Here is a 9,403-nt window from a genome sequence, read left to right on the forward strand (position 1 = left end):
ATTTAAACCCTCCTTAGATAACCATTTGCTAATGTTTCATTGGCCAAAGCAACTTATGTGATCAAGTCCACCATCAGTAGGTGGGGAAGTAAAGTAGGGCCATAGTGAGAGGCAATTTTGAATCTTGTGATGACGGGCACGGACATATGATTTTAATGCAAAGAGGGTGTGAAGAATATCTTTCTTTTTTTCTTTTCTTTTTTTTTTTTTTAAGATGGAGTTTCGCTCTTGTTGCCCAGGCTAGAGTGCGATGGTGCAAGCTCGGCTAACTGCAACTTCCACCTCACGGGTTCAAGTGATTCTCCTGCGTCAGCCTCCCAAGTAGCTGGGATTACAGGTGCCTGCCACCACGCCCAGCTAATTTTGTATTTTTAGTAGAGACAGAGTTTCACCATGTTGGTCAGGCTGGTCTTGAACTCCTGACCTCAGTTGATCCACCTGCCTCGGCCTCCCAAAGTGCTGGGATTACAGCTGTGAGCCACTGCGGCCAGCCAGGAATTTCAAACAATGATTCAAAATACTGCAACATGTATAAAGGCATGTGTGAGACTATGTGTGGTGGGTTGTATGTTAGAGAATGTTTTGTATGTGTGCGGTTTTTAGGGGATGCATTTGTGGCCACATGTATAAGAGCATATCTGAAGAGGATATTTAGAAGATGTCATGTACCTGGGAGGCTATGTATGTGTGTGCCTCTGGGTGTATATGCATGACTATGAAGATGTCTCTGAATACGTGTGTGTGATATACATGCTGGCATGTGTGTGTGTGTGTGTGTGTGTTGGGGTGCATGTGGGTATATACGCATGGCTATAAAGATGTCCTTGGATGTATATATGTGCAGGGTAATGAGTATGCATGTGGGGTATATTTGTTGGGGGGCGTGTGTCAGGGGTGCATATGGGAGCATTGGTACACTTCTCAGGAGTGTGTGTGCATATATTGGTTGGGGGGAGAATGAGGGCAGAGAGTAGGGGTGAGAGACAAGAGATGGCACACACTCCCCTTCCCCTGGCGCAGCCTCAAAAATCACTCCAATCTCACAACGTGAGTTCTTTGTAGCTAAGATTAATTTTCTTATTTAGCATTTATGTGGCACTTTGGATCTGCAAAGTGCTTTACAATCAGTTTTATTAGCTGTGCTTGTGTGTTATATATAGCAGCAACCTCAGCTGCACCCAGACACTGTCTCCAGAGATGTGAACCAAACCAGGCAAACTTTATCCTCTTCCTCAAGCTTAGCCCATTTCCCGAGATAGTGTCAGCTTTTTTTTGTGGGGACAAGTATTAAAGTGGATTGGTGATGGTGGTGACGCTTGGAAGTGCTAATGTGAACCTGCCTTCTAAGTCTTTCCCTTATCCAGTGAGAAATCAGTGATTGTAATCACTGGATTACCTGCTTGCTCAGATCAGGGTTGGTGAATGAGGGGCTATTTGCAAGGCTAGTTTAAAACAACTCCCATTCTTGTGTTAATGCACCTGTTTCTTGTATTTGTCCTGATTTAAACTCTTGCAATGTGGCTACTGACCTGCCTTAGTGTGAGTTTCCCCCAAAGCAGACTATGCAACAAAGACTTAGACACAAAGAATTCATTAGGGAGGTGATTCTAGGAAGCATAAGCCAATCAAAGGTGTGGTGTTGAGCAGTTGCTGCTGTGGGCAACTGGAGCTTAATTCTGCTGAGAAACCATGCTTCAGAAACATTTCCTTAGAGAACTGAGAAACTGGGGTACTTATCTACCCATTCCCACACCAGACTGGTTAGGGGTTGTCCCCCAGGATGTTAACTCCCCTACACATCTGAGTTGAGACTACTTGAGGCCAAGCAAGCTTCTCTGGAGTTGGAGAAAGTCCTCAGGTGAAGAGGATAACTGGACACGGTTGTTCAAGGTAAGAAGTTTCTGCATGGGGGAATAATCTGCTGCAGCTGCTGGTAAATTCACATGGCCCAAAGGCAGGGGTAGGGATCAACAGTGTCTGCTCTGCCCTCCTGCACCCTAGTGAAATCTTTTCTCAAGGTTGTAAATTCCATGAGCAGGTCCTTGCCTCAATGTCTTCACCCTTTGCAGCAATTGACTGTCCTGGGACTCTGTGCCATCCTGGTTTCTCTGTCTCTCTCTCCAACTGCTCCTTCTCTATTTCTTTTTTTTCTTTTCCCCAAATGTGGATATTTCCCAAATATCTCTTTGTTTTTTCCTTGCCCATACTCATGCTCACCAACATCCTATATGATGTGCCAAATTGAAAGCTGTAATCATCGCCCCTCTCTCCAGTGCCTAGTCCTGTGTTGTTAGCACTGCCTCATTGAAATATTCATCAGATAATCACTTGAGCAACTCAAGCTCAGCATTTCCAAATCCAACTCACCATCCTTGACCTCCTGCTCAAATCAGCTGCAACCTTGCTTCTCAAGTGTGTTTCAGGACCAGCCTCATCAGCGTCACCTGGGAGCTTGCAGATGCAGAATCACAGGCCCACCACAGACCAAGTGAATCAGGATGTGTGTTTTTAACAAGTCCCTGGATGACTCGCGTGCATATTAATGTTTGATAAGCATTGGTCTACACTATCGATTCTCTTGATTTCTATTAATGGCACCAGGGTTTTTCCAGTTGCTCAGTCTTTCAAACTTGGCAATCCCTTGAATCCTAGGAGTAAGTATCCACTAGCTTTCTCTAACTCAGGATTTTTGTGGGACCTGGGTCTCAGACAACAAGTCATAATAATAATGTAACTGGTATTGATATGTTTCAGTTGAATAAGTCCATGTCAATACCATCACACATACAATTTCACTTCTTTAAATATTTATAGAGCTCCTTCTCTATGGTTGGTTCCATGCTAAGCTGTGATGGTGTAATGTTGAACAAAACTCAGTCTTTAGCCTCAAGAAGTTCACAGTTCAGAGGAAGCAGATACAAATAGACACAGAGAGAAAAAGTAAAGAATGCCATGGAAACCAGAGGAACCCTAACATAGCCCTGCAGGGTCAGAGGAGAGTCTGAAAGGAACCAGAAGGATGGGCAGACCTAACTAGTGAAGGTGAGAAAAAGAAAGGGCTTTGGGCAGAGGAATGATTTGTGCACACACTGGGCTGGGATTGGGGCAGGGTACATCTGAGGACTCTGCCCTGTTTGTGATGTAGGGGGACATCACCTTACCTCTCCTGCCTCATTTGTCTCAACTTTTAACATGCAAACAGTAGGGTCATTGTGAAAATTCAGTAAAAATCAGGGTCATTGTGAAAATTCAGTAAAAATCAGGACATTTCAGAACTGCAACTACTTGGTCCTCATAAATATTGATTGAATATAAATTGTCAGCAGCCACAGCTCGTACCTTAATTATGGAAATAATAATCATGGTAGTGGATTGAATGGTGGCTTCCCCCCTCCCCCAAAAGATGTCCCCATGTCAAATCATCTGAACCAGTGAATGTAATTTTATTTGGAAAAGGGGTCTTTGCAGGTGTAAAGATTTCAAGATGAGACCATCCAGAATTATCTGAGTAGGCACTATATTCAATGTCAAGTGTCCTGATAAGAAAAGGAGAGGACACAGGACAGGAGACAGGCCATGTGAAGATGGAGGCAGAGATTGGTGTGATTCAGCCAAAAGCCAACAAATGCCTGGTGCCACCAGAAGCTGAAAGGGGCAAGAAAGGATCCTCCCCTAGAGCCTTTGGAGGGAGCATGGTCCTGTTGACATGTTGATTTTGGATTTCTCCAGAACTGTGAGAGAGTACATTGGAGTGGTTTGAACCATGAAATTTGTGGTAATTTGTACAGCAGTGGCAAGAAACTGATACACATGGTTATTGATTTTTTCAAATTCTCTACCTGTCAGATGTGGATTCCTCCTCAATGATGTTTTGAAGTAATGCTATTATGCCCATTTTATGGATAAGGACTACTAAGGCTCATGGAGGAGAAGCAACTCTTTCTTGCTCATTCATTCACTGAATATTGACTGGCCTCTTAGCTGACCAGACACTGGGGGACAGAGTCATGGGTAAAGGTTTGCAGAGGTCTCAGGGCTTGTAAGTTTAGAGGAGGGAGAATGAATAACCATTACTGGGTTATATGAATAACCCATACTGGGTTGAATAGTGCTTCCTCTCCCCAAACTTATTTCTACCTTGGACCTTGGAATGTGACCTTTTCTGTGAAATGGGAGAGTTCCCTGATTCCCCTAGCAGGATGTGCAACAGAGGTGCGGCTTGCCTATTCAGTCACCTCGCAGCTCAAACACCTAGGGGGAGCATGCAGATGGGCAGGTGGAGAGGCTAGGCAAGTGCTTTGGGCTCTTGGCCCCACGGTAGTGTCTACGGGTGGGTGCTTGCCACCCCAGTGTTACAAAGCTCTTTCAGCTTTGCCATCTGCAGATGGCTTGAGTGTTAATCAGCTCAATGGACCCTCTGCCTTATCAGAAGGGCAGAGGGCCAATGTGACAGCTTTCTGTATCCTGAGCTCTTGCCCAGTGTCTCAGAAGAATCACATCACACAAGGGTTTGAAGGGTGAGTGCAAGGTTTTATTGAGTGGTAGAGATGGCTCTTAGTGAGATGGATGGGGAGCGTGAAGGGGGATGGAGTGGGAAGGTGATCTTCCCCTGGAGTCGGGCTGCCCAGCCGCTGGACTCTTCTCTGACCGGCCCCAGCCAGACTCCTCTTGGCGTCCAGACATCTCTCCTCTTCTCTCTTTCTCTGCCACTTTGTTCCGCCATCCATCTGCTTGCCTCCTTGTCTCCTCGCCTGCTGGTCTGTATTCTGGAGCTTGGGGTTCTGGGTTTATATGGGGGCAGGATAGGGGGCGTGGTGGGCCAAAAGGCAACTTTGGGGCCTTGAAAACAGGAATTCCCATTCTCATTTAGGGCCTCAGGTATCCAGGCTTGAGGGTGGGGCCTTTGCTGGAGAACCACCCTCTTCTACCCAGTGTCACCCTGTCTCCTGTCTGTATCATTTGGAAATAACATTACAGATATAATCAAGTTAAGACAGGTCATTCTGGGTTAGGGTGAACCCAAATCCAATGACCGGTATCCTTATAAAATGAGGGAAATTAGGACAGAGAGACACGGAGCGAAACCCACGTGACCATGGGCAGAGATGAGAGTGATGTGTCCACAGGCCAAGGAATGCCAAGGATGCTGGCAGCCACCAGAAGCTGGAGGATGCAAGGAAAGATCCTCCCCTGGAGTCTTCAGAGGGAGCGTGGCCTTACACACATCCTGACTGCCAACTTCTAGCCTCTAGAGCTGGGAGACAATGCATACGTGTTGTTTTAAGCCATCCAGTTTGTGGTCATCTGTTACAGGAGCCGCTGGAAACTTATACGGCATTTAAGAAATATATATGATTGTAGACGTGGAAAGCACAGCTTAGGGGGCTGTGGGAACCTGGAAAAGGGAATGGAGGGGTGGGCAGGGAAGCTTCTTCCAGGAAGGCACGCTGGAGCTGAGACTGAGGGTCGGGTAGCAGTTAAGCGTGCAAAGAGGGATGGGAAATCTGAGCCAGAGGGAAGAACAGGTGTGAAGCCTCTGGTTTGAGAAGGACCTCGGTGCAGGAGGAGTGGAAGGTCAGCGCGCAGAGGGGAGTAAGGCAGGCAGCGGTGGGGCCACAGCCTGTGCGCCAATCATGACACATTCCCGTGCCCTGCGCTTCTGGTCCCTGGCTTCTCTTCTGGGGGCTGCTGGGTCAGTATGTCTGTGTGTTCTTCACTGGCTAGGTCTGCTCACCCTTTGGGTTCCTTCCAGACTCTCCTCTGACGCCCCACACTGCCTACCACGCGGGGCGTTTGAACACGAATTTGGAGGTCCTTGTTTGTCCTTGAACGCGGCGGGGAGTGGAGGAAGGCGCCGGGAGGAGGCACAAAATCGCTTTGTGCGACAGCGCCCGACAGCTTCTCCGCCCGGAGCCGGCTCCGCCGTGAATGGGCCGCGGACAAAGGCGTCCCCTCCCAAGTACCTGTAATTGGAGCGTCCACGTGCGCGGGCGCTGCTGAAATGCAATGGACAAAAGGGAGAGGAATGGCCGCATCTTCCGGCTGCCCGTTGCTATGGTTTCCGCGGAGCTGGTGAAGGGGAGGGCTGTTACCAGGCAACGGGAGAGGGACCAAGACAAAGGGAGCTCAGGAGAGGGAAAGGTCTGGGGCAGGTGTGAGTACGTGTGCCGTGAGGTGGGGCGGAGACAGAGGAGGATGCGAGAGAGACACCGAGGACAGAGGGAGACAGAGGGGAGAGATAAGAGAGAGACAAAGAGCAGGGAGAGGCAGAGAGAGAGAGAGAGAGGGAGAGAGAGAAAGAGAGAGAGAGGGAGAGAGAGAAAGAGAGAGAGAGGAGAGAGAGCGAGAGCAAGAGGGCCACATTAAAAAACAGCTAACAGAGGCTCATAGAGACAGACAGGGACACGGAGACATTCATTCACTTACTGTGTGCCAAGCCTGTGTGCTTCTGGAGACAGGGCTATTAGCAAGAGAGACACCATCCCTGACCTAAGAACTCAGAGACCCAGAGAGAAAGAATGATGCTAGAGATAGAGCCAGAGGTAGATGCTTCCCTGCCTCCCCTGGGGTGACTGGGGCTTTCTCTTCAGGCCATTGTCTCCTGGAAGCTGGTGACTTCCGGGTAGGGTGTGCTCAAAGTCATCGTACCCTTCCTCCTGACTCAGGGCAGTGTCCACAGGCAGCTCCACTCCCAGGAGGCTGTTGTACAAAGTGACTTCTGGTTGAACAATGCTCAATCTCTCCCTAGCAGCTCTTATGGCTTGCCAACTATGATGCTTGAATTTCCCGCCATTATAGTGATCGTGGATAAGTTAACTCACTTAGTAATTATATAGCAACAAAATGCTGTTAAGCATGTTGCTCAATTGCTCCTGTATGCTAGGTATTGTCAGCATTCTCACTTTACAAGAGTGGAAACTGAGGTTCTGAGAGATGAAATATTTTACCTGGTGTCACACAGTTACTCAGTGGCAAAGCCACTAAGGTCTTCTGATCTCTAGCCTGATGTTCTTCCTTCTGCTTATATCCCTGTCTGGGCCACGTCTTATTTGTTTACAAGGAACAGAAGCCTACACAAATTAACTCTAGTGAAATGAGAGCTTTATCAGAAAGACACTAAAGAGATTCCTGAGATCCAAGGGCAGGAATCAGAGCTGGTTTTCACAAGAAACTCCACTGGGTACTACAGAGAGCTCAGAAGTCATGGAGACTATTCTTTCTCTCTCTTTCTGAGACCTCCTGGTGGCTCCTCTCTGCTTCTGTCTGCACACTGCTCAGTGCCAAAAATGCCAAAATGACCTTCAAGGAAGTCTTTCTTTTCCAGTTTACATTTTCAAGAGACAGCCTGATTGGCTCACTTAGATCAAGTGTACAGTTCTGATCCAATCAATTCTGGCCAAGGGTCAGGCCCCTAGCATACAACATGAGTGGCCAATTGACTTGTGGCCAGTTCTTCAGCAGGGGCTGCCAAAACAGGTGCTGTGGATGGGACAGACATCATGAGTTATCTATGTAAACTCACTCACTTCTATCCTGGGGATACCAAGAGTAACCTTGCCTGCCTTCCAGGGCTGTTGTAAGGAGCTCATACTTATCGAAGGAGTTTGTAAAGTGTTAGGTGCCACAGAAGACCAAGTAACTACATAGGTTAAATAGTAGTATCTGGATGACAAAACCGTATTGTCCTTCTTCATCTTCTTTGCCAAGATCATGGCCCGAGGCCAATGGGGCAGCATGCAAGAAAGTTGTTATTGACAAGGGAGTGAAGAAAGGAAGAGTTCAGAGGATACTTGAGCTAAAGTGTGTACCATGATGAAATGAAAATGACGAGGAGGATGTTATTCCTCCATTCTCTCACTCACCCATTTAATAAGCCCCGTGAGCCTACAATGTGCAAGAAACTATACAAGATAATAAAGATACAATGGTGAAAAAGACATGGCCTCTGTTCTTCAGGGACTCAAAGGGGGTGAGGCACCAGGCACATAACCTGCCAGATACTATGTATTTTAAGATGTGCTATGAGAGAGATGTAATGGTATCAGAGGAGGTAACTTAACTCAGACAGCAGCACCAAGGAAGGTGTTGTACCAAACACCTGTCAACTCCAACTGAAATGGCACTGTGCCCTGGAGACAGTGAATGAGACCTAGGGTTTACTGGAGGAACTTAAATACAGGGACATTTGATGCTCAAATGATCTCATCTTTGGCTAGTGGAAGACTATTAAAGTTGGTCCTTGAGTTCTCTAGAAATAACCCTAATATATCAACAGCTTTCTCATACTTTGGTATGATAATCTTTTCAGACTTATCTTATACATTTGCTACTCAAATCCAGAGTCAGCCATTTCTCCAAGGAGCTCTGACCTCTTTGAGTGGGAAAATGGTATTTGAGACCAACATCTGGGTGGTGGGAGTGCTCACTGCTCCTGGGTTAGTTATTGGCTCTAGGTCTTTTAAGAGGACAGTTAGAAAATGCATACTTTTTAGGAGAAAACACATCATGAGTTTATACTGATATTTCTCATTCAAAATCAGGATACAGTGTTTTTCCTTTGATCATATATCTCTTTTCAACTGAAAACCTTGATTTTTAATGACATGAAATTAGGTACTCATTGCTTTATTTTACAATACAAATATATTTTGGAATTGCAATAACAATATTATTACTAAAAATATCATTAAAAAAGATTATCAGCTAGGATTTATTCAGTTTCTGGCTTTGTGCCAGGCATGATACATATATCATATTGCTTAATCCAAAAACAAACCAGGAGGGTGATGAGATTATCATCTCTATTTTACTCCTGAGAAATTTGAGGTTTAAGAGGTCACAAAGTCACAAGTCAGTATGTGATGAAGGCAGCATTTTAATCCCCAACTATCTGACTCCATTACTTTCTACTACTTTGGGTTTTAGTTTTTTTCCTCTTGTCTTTTGGCATTAATGAGGTACCTGCTCTCTAATTGCATGGGCTACATGGTTATTTAATACTCCAAGGATGACTTGACATCGATTATTTGAAAATGCGTAGCTGAGAAACAGAGAGAGAAAAAGAGGGAGAGAGAAAAGAAAGCAGTTTACTGGCTCAATGTTATTGCAGGGAATAGAATACTTCTTGAGAAACATGTTGGCTCATACTTTCAAAGTGACAGATTATTGCTTTCAGTTATATTAGCAGATGGATTCTGTTTAAAGGTGTTGAGTATTTCTCCTCTGCTGCCAGATTGTTTTAAGCAGGGGAAGCAAATGGGAGGAGTCCCAAGGGCCTTGGGAAAACATATTATCAGGCACAAGCTTGAACCTACTGGGGAAGTTTTACAGGGGTCACTGGCTCCCCACCTTTGGGTGTTTGCTCAAGCCGTTTTCCCAAAATGAAATATCTTTTCTTTTTTAC

At 46.0% G+C, this 9,403-nt stretch overlaps 1 long non-coding RNA gene across 1 annotated transcript; it reads right to left on the reverse strand.

Moving 5' to 3' along the window:
• Window positions 1-4,509: 4,509 nt before the first annotated feature.
• On the reverse strand, window positions 4,510-6,083 carry LOC130540685 (uncharacterized). The gene is made up of 3 exons (XR_008954677.1): window positions 5,964-6,083; window positions 5,090-5,254; window positions 4,510-4,781 (listed from the first exon to the last, which is right to left on the reverse strand). It is a non-coding gene; the product is annotated as an uncharacterized LOC130540685 (long non-coding RNA).
• Window positions 6,084-9,403: the final 3,320 nt, after the last annotated feature.

Source organism: Pan paniscus, chromosome 10 (genome assembly GCF_029289425.2).
Source record: "Pan paniscus chromosome 10, NHGRI_mPanPan1-v2.0_pri, whole genome shotgun sequence".
In the NCBI taxonomy this organism is placed as follows: Eukaryota; Metazoa; Chordata; class Mammalia; order Primates; family Hominidae; genus Pan; species Pan paniscus.